General features: G+C 44.6%; 1 protein-coding gene across 5 annotated transcripts in view; it reads right to left on the bottom strand.

The window, feature by feature from the left end:
* Positions 1-13944, bottom strand: part of syt12 (synaptotagmin XII) — a 292964-nt gene that overhangs the window by 142727 nt on the left and 136293 nt on the right. For 2 of the 5 annotated variants that reach the window (XM_038807471.1, XM_038807470.1), the window contains exon 2: positions 4853-4915. The exons of the other annotated variants lie outside the window; for them this stretch is intronic. The gene's annotated coding sequence lies outside the window, so the exon portion shown is untranslated. The remainder of the gene's footprint in view (positions 1-4852; positions 4916-13944) is intronic. 5 annotated transcript variants of the gene reach the window in all.

The raw sequence follows: 13944 nt of genomic DNA, 5'->3' as shown, positions 1-13944 counted from the left end.
AGAATGTGCAAACTCCACACAACAGTAACCCAGAGCCGGGATCGAACCTGGGACATTGGCGCCGTGAGACTGCAGTGCTACCACTCACCTCACTCATTTGTGCAATGGATAAGCTATCGATTGATTTGGTTTGGTCACTAACCAATTTCCCTTGGGCTAGGTGATGTTGAGCAATACAAGTAAAGCATTTAGTTATTGTGGATAAGACAAACCATTAACATCTTTCAGTTGAGCCTATTTATTTTCAGTTGAGCTAACTTGTAAACGTCAGCTGTTGGATATTCAAATACACTTTTCTTCATGTAGAAAAGCTGTGTGGTTCACACTTCACAATCTTCAGAAGGGAGAAATGGGCAACATAAGAATGGTGCTGAACCAGCCAATGACAAAACTAAAATAAACCTGGGAAGCTTGACTCCATGGTTAATTTATCCAACCAATAAGACCATAAGACTGGTGTCAGTAAATTATTAGACATTTTGACCAGTTTATTACTGAAACGTTTTACCCAGGTGCCCTTATTTACCAGATGAACAAAGAACAAATTCAACCCAAATATGACAGATCGCAAACTAATTTTCTGATCTATCGTATATACTTTAGTGAGAGTACTGGGGAGAGGGGGGGGGGGAATATAACCTTTTTATTAATATAAATTACACATTTGAAGTTTTCAGTATTAATACTTTGAACATAATTAGGTATTCTGTGGGCTTTAGCATTCATCGATCTTAGAAAAAGTTGGGAATGATAGAGAAAAATGTTGAATTAATGAGTTACTTCTTTAATAAATACATTGAAAAAAGAATGGGATTTGTACTAATATAAAAATAATATTGCAAAAGTTCCTGAAATAATCCTTTTGAATGTAGCAAAAGCTAACTGTAAGGAAACATTTTCTGTGATGAAGAGTTTGAAGCTAACATTTAAGTTTTGGAAACTTTGGAAATTTCTGTCTGTCAAGCGAAATTGAAATCATAATGACTCAGCCAAATCTTTTGAAACGTTGAAGCCAAGTTTAGGGGGAAGTGCCTTTGGTACAAGTGCCCAGGAAAATACTCAGCAGTCTGCTAAAAACAAATTAGTCCTGGAGGGAATTCTACCAAAATCTCAAAATTGGTCAAGACTGAAATAAAATGCACTCACACCGAGAACCGCTTCAGACAGCATAAGTAACCTTTCATATTTTTCACTGATGAGCCCCATTTGACCGAACCACATTGCTAAGAAACACCCTCAAACACCTTGAAACTTATGTACCTCTAAGATATAGATATATGTATAGATACTTGAGCCCCCATTAATTATTCCAGTGAGTCTATTTATTTTCAGTTGAGCTAACTTAGAAACTGCCACTGTTGGATGTTCAAATGCACTTTTCTTCATGTAGAAAAGCTGTGTTATTCACACTTCACATTCTTCAGAAGGGAGAAATATGGATCTAATGGGCCGAAGGGCCTTTTCGGTGCTGTATCCCTCTATGACTATGTGGAGCTTTCCTGAAAAGACAGAGCCCGATTTATGGCTGTAACGCATTTTTGGTGGGAATTAAACCTTTGGACAAGGAGAGAGGGGAATGGGGCAATGTCATCCGTTTGGAGTTTGTAGTGAAACTATAAATATGCTCCTTACAAATAACTTAGTAAACCCCAAAATTGCAGATCAGATAGACGTCTATCATAGTTTTGAGATAAGTAATTTTAACATCATGGTGTACATGCTCACTTTATTCATTATTGTATACATTGAGTAACAAATTAATTAATAGTGTGAATATTGAGACCGAATATTGAGGTGGTATGGTAGCAAAGTGATAGGCACTTTTGCTTCACAGCACAAGGACCCAGATTCGATTCCTGGCTTGGGCCACTGTCTGTGCGGTGACTGCACGTTCTCCCCGTGTCTGTGTGGGTTTCCTCCGGGCGCTCCAGTTTCTTAGGTGAATTGGACATTCTGAATTCTCCCTCAGTATACCCGAACAGGCGTCTGAATGTGGCGACTAGGGGCTTTACAGTAACTTCATTGCAGTGTTAATGTAAGCCTACTTGTGACAATAACGATTATTATTATTAAACAAAATAATTCTTACTTCACTTAAGCTGATACTGCACTGCAGTGGAGGTGGGGAGCCCACTGTGTGTGGTGGAATGGTGGGGGGGGGGGGGGGGGGGGGGGCGCAAGAAACTCCTGTCCTAGGTTTCTGCTGAGGAGATTTGATTAGGCATATTTTTGGTTTAGAAGGAAAAAAACATATCGAAACTGACAAAAGAACATGACTCTGCCCAAGAAATACTAAAGGCAGAATTCAAGTTGGCCTTGACCTCTCTACTTGAGAAACCAGAACAGGGTATTGAACTTTGACTGGACTGGACTGAGAGGAATCTGCTACTGCATAACTTAATCAACAGCGAATCCATCTTCCTGAATCTCCAGATACTTTTCTTTGGCAGACCAAAAAAAGGATTGCAGATCTGCATCACTTTCAAAGTCTTCACCCCGGAGAAAATGTGACAGAACTCACAAACTCTTAAGACCTAAGTGCATGATATCTTTTATAATCACAATATTTTCTAAAACTTAGGAGAAAACCTGTCATTTAGCTGTTCCTAATGATTACAGAGGTTAAATACATCTTTTTAAATGCTGCCTTAAGTCAGTTGACCCATGGCTGTAACACTAGCCATCTTCAGCTGCTTCATCAATGGCTTTCCCTCCAGTAAGGTCAGAAGTAGGGATATTGACTGATGATTTCTGCATTGAGTTCCATTTGCGACTCCTCTGACAATGAAGTATGCTTGCAAGCAACACAATTTGGACAACATTCAGGCTTGAGCTATTAAGTGGTAAGTAAAATTTATGCCATACAAGTGCCAGCAAATGACCATCTACAGCAAGACAGAGTCTAACCACTTCCCCTTGACATTCAATAGCATTTCAATGACTGAGAACCAATCCTCCCACCACGATCATCAAATTCATGGGAGTCACACTAACTAGAGATTTAACTGGATGAGCAGCATAAATACTGTACCTTCAAAAGCAGGTCAAAAGCTGTGTGGTTGAGTGTACTTCAGTAAGTAATTCACCTACTGACTTCCCATAGCCTGTCCACCGTGTACAAGGGACTTAATGGGGTTGTCTTCACTGGCCTGGATGATTGCAGCTCCAACAACAGTTAAGAAGTTCAACACAATAAGGATAAAACAGGCCGCTTACATCAGTATCTCACCCAGTACCTTAAACATTCATTCCCCCCACATTGCGCACAGTGGCAGCAGTGAGTAACACCTGCAAGATGGACTGAAGCAATTGCCAACATTCCTTCAAAAAACAAACTCCAAACATAGAACCATTACTACTTAGAAAGACAAAGGCAGCAGGCACATGGAAATACCACCACCTGCAAGCTGCCAGCCAAATCACATAGCATCTTGCCTTGGAAAAATATCACCATTCCTCCATTGTTGTGGAAGCGTCCACCCTAACAGCACTATGGGTGCACCTACATCACACAGACTGCAGTGATTTCAGGCAGCAGCTCACCACCACCTTCTCAAAGGCAATTTGGATTCAACAATAAATGCTGGCCTTGTCAGTGATGCTGGCATCCCATGAACGAATAAAAATAAAACTATTTCAAGAAGAGCATCCTGGCCAATAACTCATGATGCGGTCATTTTTCCCCGTTCCATTTCTGTGCGCAAATTGGGTGCTGTCTTTTGCTAAAATACAGCTGGGGCTGATTTAGCACAGTGGGCTAAACAGCTGGCTTGTAATGCCAAACAATGCCAGCAGCGTGGGTTCAATTCCCATACCGGCCTCCCCGCCAGAATGTGGTGACTGTCATAATATCCACTCATGTATATAATGAGGTGCAGACAGGCAGTGATTGACACACAGGATGACCAGTAAGCACACAACACAGTGCAGCCAATCACCAGACAGGACACTACCACTATAAAGCCAGAGGGCACTAGGTTTCCCGCTCTCTCTGGACCCAGACACTGAGACAGTCAGAGTCCACGAGCTAGCAAGTGCAAATACCATGCGGTAGCTAGTAAGTCTGGTCAGGCTACTACTAGGTCTCCAGTCAGTTCAGTATAGTGTCGACCCACAGCTAAATATGTTTATCAGTTCTATCGTTGAATAAAACAGTGTTGGATCTTCTCCACTGTCTAGCTTCCCTGCATCGAGTGCAGTCCACATCGAACCAGCCTGCCGAACACATCAGCGACTAGGGGCTTCTCACAGTAACGTCATTGAAGCCTACTTGTGACAATAAGTGATTATTATTATTATTATTAATGACCCTTCAACAGAACTAGTCCATATGCAATGGAATACTTGTAATGTCCCGAGGGGGTATTTTAATGGAAGATCTTCCTTTTCAGGTTATTCTTACATTGGATTGCAATCAAATGATCACAAAAACAATGTGTCCCCTTTGTAAATTCAAGTATATTTATTTTACGCCAGAAATTAGTTGGCAGGAGTATGCATTTCTGTAATGTTGAACTAGCAACACAACATCAGTCTGAAAATCGAGGCGATCAATGGGAGTGACAGACAATGATGTTGTTATATTTCTCTTGGCAGTGTGAGACCGTCACTCCAGGCAGACGCTGTGGCAGTTTTGTCTTGTTTGTAATTGAGGAACAATTTTAATCTTGAGTAATGTCAGGGTGAATTGTGAGAATATGATGCATTCAGCACACCACGGAGCCACCAGGCATTTTGGATGATTTTTGCTGCAACCTCCTTCGACAACAATCAAAACCATGAAATGACTGCTTCAGCAGCCCAGCGAACACACAATATCAGTGGACAAGAAACGATCAGTTGGTCAACCTACCATGGTGAAACATTCTACCATGACACTTCCAACCCCCACTGCACTCTGCAGCCTTGTAACTTCCTGGAGGAGAGAAAAGATAAATAGTAAAATCCTCAGTAGTAGTAAAATACTCTGGAAAATTGTGGTCTGTCCCTCACTGGCAATCAAAACCAATCCAGGCGATCACATGGACCGTGTTATTTAGTATGAACCATCTCAACAGTGAAATTCATTATATATTTCATCTCAACAGTGGAATTCATTATATATTTTTAGGGATGGTATAAAATCAAATAATAAGCAACTGTTTCAAGTTATCTTCATAGCCATGGGCAAGATTTCCATTCATTCATGGTTAACAGATATAGATGCACATTGACTAATACTATAGTTCCTTATCCTGTTCCGAGAAACCTAGGGCGCGATTCTCCGCACTCATGACGGGGCGGAGAATAGCGGGCAGCGCAAATTTTTACGGCGACGCTGGTCCGATGCCCTCCCGCTATTCTCCCCCCCCCCCCCCCCCACGCCCGCCCCCCGACACGAATCGCTGCTCGTCGTTTTTTTACGGTGAGCAGCGATTCTCCCCTGGCCAATGGGCCGATTTCCAAGGCCTTTACGGCCGTTTTAACGATTTTTAATACACCTGCTATACCAGTTCGTGAAAATGGCCGCAAAGTGCCGTTCTGCACAACCATGCCACCGATTGGCACGGCGCACCACGGCCGTGCCAAGGGTGGCATGGGCCCGCGATCGGTGCCCACCGATCGCGGGCAGCGGGTCCGATTCCCACGCATTCTTTCTCCCTCCGCCGCCCCGCAGGATAAGTCCGCGGGGTGGCTGAGGGGCATTACGGACCGCGCATGCGCGGGTCTGACGCATATGCGCGGATGACGTCATCCGCGCATGCGCGGGTTGGAGTCGTCCAATCCGCGCATGCGCGGCTGACGTCATCATATGCGTCAGCCGTCGCTAACTTTGGCGCGCGGGCTTAGCGAAATTCGTTAAGCCCGCGATGCCGGAGTTCATGGGGCCGCGATGCTAGCCCCGACCGGGGAGCAGTATCGGGTCCGGGGAGGTGGCGCGGAGGCTGCCGTGAAACACGGCCGGTTTCGTGGCAGCCTTCACGACTCTCCGCCTTTGCGGAGAATTGCGCCCCTAGACACTAGACTGTCAAATGAGATGAAAATGACGTTACCTTAATTACCAGAGAGGTCAGGCAGGAATTTTCCAGAGTATTTTTTCACTCATTAGCCTTGGAATCTTTCTATTTTCCTTTCCCCTCTCAGGAGATGATTGCACAATGCAGTGGGGGTAGGACTCATCCACTCATGATGCTTCATATGGAGGCTGTGTTGACCACCCAGCCCTTTCTTGCCCATTGATTTTGTATGCTCGCATATAGTTGGACTGTTGAAGCAGCCATTTAATGACCTTTTTAGAAACAAAATTCCAAATAAGGCGCAATTTAGCATGGCCAATCCACCTACCATGCACATCTTTGGGTTGTGGGGGTGAGGCCCAGGCAGACACGGGGAGAATGTGCAAACTCTACACGAGCAGTGACCCGGGGCCGGGTGCGAACCCCGCTTCACCACGCCGTGAGTCCCACCAGGCTATTCTGTTCATTTCCTGTTGGGGCCCGGAGGGGGGGGGGGGGGGTGCAGTGGCGAGGAGGTGGGTGACTTCCTCTGTTTGCAAAAATATAGCATTATGTCTACTTATAACAAGTAACCTCAACCCAGTGTGTGGCACATCAATGCTCTTGGCCATTTTAACACTGGATGTAGCGTTTATATTTCCATCACACCCCCACTCCTCATCCAAACAGTCTCCAAGTGCTGCATTATCTGACCATTGATGACTGGGGTGCCTGTTTTTCATCATACCTTTTAAATGTAACATCTCAGAGGCCAATAAATTACATCCTGTCTTTCTCTGAACACCACAGGAGATTTTATTTTCCATATTGATTTTCTGCTATAGGCTGAGAGCAGAAGGTATATTTTAAAATAAAACCTGCAATAAAAAATGACATCCTGCAGCTTTGAGATTAGAAGAATAAAACTAGAGGTTTAGTATCACTAGAGCCAGTTCATTAGGATGAATACAGTGTGCTGCCGAGCTGCTTACATTACAGTAATGCAAAACCAGTGCAGATCCACCCGCGCCACCACCGAGGACCCCGGAGGCCGTCTACGCAGCCAGGTCCCGTCGGCAAATACCTGGAGTAATATACGCCGGCGGGACTGGACGAAAGCGGGCGGCGACTCGGCCTATCGCGGGCCGGAGAATCGCCGGGGGAGGCCGCTGCCAGCGGCCGCCCACTGGCGCGACGTGATTCCCGCCCCCGCAGAGAATTCGGCAGCCGGGGGGGGGGGGATTCACCCCCCCCCCCCCCCCCCCCCCCCCCCCCCGGCGATTCTCCGACCCGGTGGGGGGTCGGAGAATCCCGGCCGTAGATTTTAAGCAGCATCTTAAAACTTGGAGAGCGAGGGGTCGAGAGCCGGCGGGAAATAGCAGAGCCTAGGCCTGCTGAAGGCACAGTCACAATTATAGGGCAACAAAATTCTCATGTTATCTCACGGAGAGCCAGTATTGACCAGCGAGCATAGAGGTGATGCGAATTAGGATAGAGGCCGCACAAAGTCAAATTCTGGAAGGTAAAAGTGAAAAGCTGGTCAGGAGAGCAGTGATTCGAGGAAAAGTTTTTCGACTGCTGCTGAAGTCCCTGATGGTGGTCTCGGCTCCCTGTGTTTCAGTGTTGTGGGACATCAACTACTGTGTATGTATTCTCCATGTTCTGTATAGCCTCCTTTAGTATGTTAGCAATTATTCCTTACCCTATTTGCTGCATCCTTCTTTAATTAAATAGAAGTGATCCAGGTAATTTATCAATTGTTAAACAGTATGTAATTTCCTGTTGCATAAAATGTTTTACAATCAATATTAGTATGTTGCACAATGCAATTATTGTAACAACTTTAAAAAAAACACATGCTATTAACAGTTCCTTGAGCTCCACTGTGCATTCCAGCCATTAGCAATGAATTCTAATAGCTTTGTAAATCACAGCAGCTGAAATGTAGCAGTTTACAGATTTTTGATTCAGTAATCTTTCTTAGAGAGGCAGGGTTTATTAAAATGTGCTTTAGGACATTCTTAATTGCTCACAAGGTTAGATCTGAGAAAAAGCAATAAAAATTTGCTGGACCAAATTTGGCCTGGCTGTGCCTGCAGTTTTCAAGAACATTTTCAGAAATTCCTCCTTAATCCTGTCTGCTTGCCCACCTCTGTCTCAAAACCTATATCGTGGACCAAACCATTGGCCACTTCTGATGACTCCTTCTGTGGCTCCTTACCTCTCTTCAAGCTTGGGGTATGGTTCCTCCAGATCAGCCAGCCTTCAGTGAATCTATCAAGTGGCTGTACTTTCTCAGTGGCTCTGAACACGATAGCTGTGTCTAAGCCTGTATTCAACTGGCATCCATGTACATCCATGTTCCAGGATTAGTGGATTACGATCAGAACAAACCCTTGGCGATACTTTTTCCTCTCTATTCCAAGGGTTAGCTATCCCAGTTTCAGTTGTGTAATGGGATCAAAGAGGAATTTTCTGGTCATATTATTCCCCAAATAGCCTTCGTTTTCACCCTCTTCCAACAGATTACATGGCTCCGGTGGGTAGAAAGTGTCTGAATCATGATGCTTTGGACATCATGACAGCAGGCTGGATGGCCTTTGCCCCTTATCATTTTTGTCTGTTTCATGTGTTTCAAAGTGTGCTGAGGCCAATGCAGCAATTTACTTACTGTTGTAATTGACCTCAACTAACTGAGCATAGAGTGGAGAAATGAAACCATCCTGATTTTTTTAATGTTTAAAATGTACAAGTGCTATGCAGTTGCCAGCTAAGCCATTAGAGAATCTTTACTTTGCAGTTTAATTAATGTTGTAAATTTTGTATTAGTAATTACTAAATACAACTTCACATACTAAAACCCAAATGCTTGACGGTAACCTTGTGCTGATTGTTAATAATGCTAGCACTGCTGAACACAACAACATTTTACCATGGATACGGATCTGCTGGAACAATCTGTGCACCGTTTTCCCTTAACTCATGGTTATCCTTTCAATAAACCAATTTTCTTCAGCTGACTTTGTTTCAGTTGTTCCTGGGGCCAGCACCAGGCAGCTGCCATTTGTTATAATATGCCTTTTGATGAATATCAGCATGACATCATTAGAAGGGAAGTGTGCCAAATGATCCAGTCCTAGTTTCACTTTTGCTTTGAGCAGAATACACTCACACAGCTCTGATGCTTTCAAGGTTTAAACCTTTGTATAACTGCTCTCATGTGCCTAGTCTTAATAAATGGCCCCATAATATGTTTACCCAATCCCCAATGAGCAATTGGTGCCTGGTACTATAAATAAGCTCATCATTGAAGCGCGTTTATTTTTTGTGAAGGATTTATAACTATGCTGAATTTCTGAATGCTGATGGGAAGTGCTAATGTTTATTACCTGAGCACAGATTTCAGTTTGAAAACCTGAATCTGGCAGCAGTTATTGTTTCATTAAATACTTTTGGCGGGATTCTCAGGCCCCTCAGCCGTGTGTTTCTTGGTGGCCATTCACTGGCAGTGGGATTCTGTATTCCTGCCATTTGTCAATGTGATAGATCGTTGGAACCACCCCACGCCTTCGGAAAACCAACAGGCGAGGGTGCACTGCCAGCGGGAAAAGAGAATCCCAATGACTGGAGAATTTCACCCTTTGGCTCCTATTATCTTCTATAAAAATCTCTAATGGAAAAAAATCAATGAGTTCAAACAGTGGTAGAATTGTGAACTATCCACCCATTCTTGGAAATAATCTGATTGTTCCAGTCTTAAAATAGTATTTTTGCTGTTTAAGACTGTGTGAAAAGCCAATTGTAAACAAAATGCAGAATGAAATAGGGGAACGGAAGGAGGCAGAAATGAAAAGTAAAGTTTGAATGTGAGGTCACATCCGACGTTAGCAAGCTGAACTGATGAGACGATTTTGAAACATCACCACAGGGACCATCTGGAAATCCAGGAAACATATTGTAAAGTGAGAAAACAGGAACAACAAACACTCAGCAGCTCACCTCAAGGACTGCTGCAAAGCAAGACAGCAGAATCATCTGGATGCTTTTCTAATGTAAAGATGATGTCCCCTTGCTCTGGAATCATTTCACCTGAAACAGTTTCGCTGTATCTACCCTATTGAATTCCTTTATCTGAGGCATGATTCAACAGACCCATCGTGGCCGACTTGATGTAAGAGTGAAGCCTTGTGAGATTTAAAGGAATCTCGCGAGATGTCACAATCTGGATGTCACATTCACTGCGCGTGATCCAGATCTGAATATTTAAATGACCCATTAGCTCATTTAAATATGCATCGCGGAATTCTCCTGGCTCCCTGGAGCTGACGGCTGCAACTGGGAGACCTCATCAGATCACTGTTTAATACTGGTTTCCAAAAACATGGGCCAGTTGTAATGGCACGAGGAGGGGGGGTGTGTCCCCAAGGCCATTAGAGACCCCGGGTGGTCGGGAAGAGGGCAGGGTGGCATTGTCGGGCTAGCAGGACCAGGGTGCCCAGGTGTCAGGTTGGCAATGCTCAGGATCAGGCCCAGGGGGCCTTACCAGGTGGCAGGGGTGAAGGGGTGTTCCCAGGGCTCCCCGGAGGTGGGGGGGAAGGGTGTCATAAACTGGGGGGGTACAGCTGAAAGGGGACAAAATGAAAGTTCAGGGCTCACCCACAAGAAATGACTCAAGTGCGGCCTTGGCAGACAGAAACTCTCCAAGGCCGGGCAGCACAGTGGCCCAGTGGGTTAACACTGCGGCCTCATGATGCCGAGGCCCCAGGTTCGATCTCGGCCCTGGGTTACTGTCCGTGTGGAGGTTGCACGTTCTCCCTGTGTTTGCATGGGTTTCACCCCCACAACCCAAAAGATGTGCAGGGTAGCTGGATTGGCCACACTAAATTGCCCCTTAATTGGAAAAAAAATGAATTGGGTACTCTAAATTTAAAAACAATTCTCCAAGGCCAAAACAAAGGACTTGTGCGTTGAATAGCAGGGTGTATTTCAGTGCTGCAGCCACCGATTGTTTTACATTGAAAGGTGGACCTAATTTTAAAGAACTCATTAGATCACCTCTCAACCAATTAAACTTAACACAATATGGGGCAGCACGGTGGCACAATGGACTAGCACTGCTGTCTCACGGCACTGAGATCCCAGGTTCGATCCTGGCTCTGGGTCACTGCCCGTGTGGAGTTTGCACATTCTCCCCGTGTTTGCATGAGTTTCGCCCCCACAACCCAAAGATATGCAGGGTAGATGGATTGGCCATGCTAAATTGCCCCTTAACTGGAAAAAATGAAATTGGTACTCTAAACTTATTTTTAAAAAACTTAACGCAATATAAACCATACTAGTGCAATCTGTTATCAAAATTTAACTTAAGTTAATAGCAGGATTTACTGACCAACCCTCCATGTGTATTTTGGCAGTGGAGACGATCTGCCAATGGGATTTTCTGATCCCGACGCTGTTAACGGGATTTCTCGTTGACTACAGCCCTGGTCACCGGGAAACCCATGCATCGTCAGTGGGACCGGAATATCCCACCAGCATGAACAACTGGTAAATTCCACCTGAAATTTTAATTATGGTAATCCTTGTTGAAGTGTGGTGTCTGTACTCCAGGTGAGGCCTCACCAAAACTCTGCACAACTGAAGCATAATCTAATTCTCTTTTTTACTCCAGTGCACAAATATTAATATTTCTTTCACTTATGTGATTACATTTGTACCTGTCCACTAGCTGGCAGTGATTTATGTGCATAAGCTGATAAGAAACAGGAGCAGGATACAGCTTATGCACTATTCAGTAAGGTCGTTAACATGAGCAGTTACATGCCTTTGTTGAACCATAGGTATTTATTCCCATGTCATGAAGAAAATATTCTGATTGACCTTTCTTTGATCCAAAGTGGATAACCTCACACTTCCACACATTAGGCTTCATTTGCCATTGTTCTCTGAACTAACTTAACCTGCCTGTGCCCCCTTGTAACGTATTACCCCCACACTCATCCACACAACTTGCTATGCCTCCTAACAATATCATCTGCAAACTTGTGGCAGAATTGTTCAGAAGGGGGGGTTTCTCGCTATGCCACTGAAAAAGAGAGTATGCCCCAGTTCCTGACAACTGCCCAAGCAGTCTTTCAATGCTCTGTGCAGAGTTGATTGACTAGTACTAGCACCACAAAGAGCAGTGGCCACTTCTGGGATTGCACCTTGTCCCACAGAACAGAGTGCAATTAAGTCTGGGGGTCTTTTGCCAGGGCCAGTAGTAGTGCCCCAATGGTAGACGGGGAATGGAGGTTGGGGAAGTGGGGGGGGGGGGGGGGGGGATAGGTGGAATGGATTGGATGCAGGTTGCAAAGTTCAGGGAGAGAGAGGACACCCGTGGGGGCCACACATTGTGGGATGGGATGGGATGGGGTTGGAGGGGGGGGGGGGGAGGGGTAGCCTGGGAGAAAGGCCATCCCCTTCCTACTTGGAGCCTGAGTGGCTAATGTATTGGCCTTCTCTTCTGTCCCAGAACACTTTCCCCCAATTTAGAAATTGCAGCTAGGTTCAAAGAGGTCCTTAAGTGGTTATTAATAGGCCACTTAAAATTGCTGCCAGATTGAGGGAGGGCTGGTAGGCAACTGGAAGGATACCCACAGAGTTTTACAGCATACAAACCCGCTAATTCTGCCCTTACAGTTCTGCCCTTGTTTCTACAATTTTCTATTTCTTCATCCACATTATTGATAGGTATTGTGTTACTTTAAACTGACTGTTTGCTATCCTGTCTTGTACTGCTATTTTATTCAGTGTTATTGATATATTCTACCCCTTCAATTATCTCAGTATATTTATCACACTGTGACTACTCACTTGACTGTACTATTATTGTCACTGATACTTGTATTATTTTTCTCACAATAAGCATGTCTTTCAGAGCTGCATTAGATTTACGGCCAGATTTTAGTTACTGAGGTACATAGTTTGAGTTGGGAATATCTCTGACGTACTGGACCCACTCCTGGTAAAAATGAGAGCCTTGAATTGTGAGATTTTTGCACTGGGGGGCAGATTGTGGGTGCCGGTTGGAGTTGGGCCTCCTGACCCCAGAAGCAAAGCATAGGCAGCTATGAGGTCTGGTGAGTGCCAAGGAGGGCTGTTTGGAAGGCTTGCCTCAGTTCTTGGGAATTCATCTCAATTGTTTTCGATGATGTTCGGCCCCCCCCACCCCCCATTGTCACTCACTCAGTTTCTATCTCGGCCTGACTGATGGGGCCAAGTGGAGGTAAAATAAAATAAACTTCTAATGCAGCACACAACTTACAGACTTAATAGTGAAAAAAACTCCCATTCATGAAAGCATCAAAGCTTTAAAATATTCTCAAGGGGTTGATAACTTGGAAATATATCGCCGTTCCTTCACTGTCGTTGGGGCAAAATCCTGGAACTCCCTTCCCGAACAGCACAGTGGGTGTACCTCCACCTCAGGGACTGCAGCGGTTCAAGAAGGCAGCTCACCACCACCTTCTGAAGGGCAACTAGGGATGGGCAATAAATGCTTGTTGTAATGATTTAGGCCAGACCTTTGAGATTAGCCAATTAGAATACGAGTTCCCTGATTAGTGGCCCAATCAGGGAACCCCTTTCTCTGTATATAACAGGGAGTGTCAGATCCTCTGCTCCCAGTGTAGACAACAAGCTGAATGCACCTTGTTGTGTGGCTGTTGGTTTTATAAATAAAAGCAATTCTGGTGAAGGGACTTCTGTCTCTGTGAACTTATTACACTGGCCTAACCAGTGACGTCCACATCCCGTAAATGAACAAAGAAAATCTTATAAAAACAAACTTCTCTCCTACCCCAAACCTTTTAATGCCCTCTTTACGCTGTCAATCAAACTGTGAACTCAGAAACCCCAGCTGTATTAATTGTAGCTTTTGAAACTCAGTCTAGGATTCACGATGAATAGGCCTTAGGGGAATTCAACA

This window comes from Scyliorhinus canicula, chromosome 9 (genome assembly GCF_902713615.1).
Source record: "Scyliorhinus canicula chromosome 9, sScyCan1.1, whole genome shotgun sequence".
NCBI lineage: Eukaryota > Metazoa > Chordata > Chondrichthyes > Carcharhiniformes > Scyliorhinidae > Scyliorhinus > Scyliorhinus canicula.
This window is presented reverse-complemented; position numbering and strand designations above follow the sequence as displayed.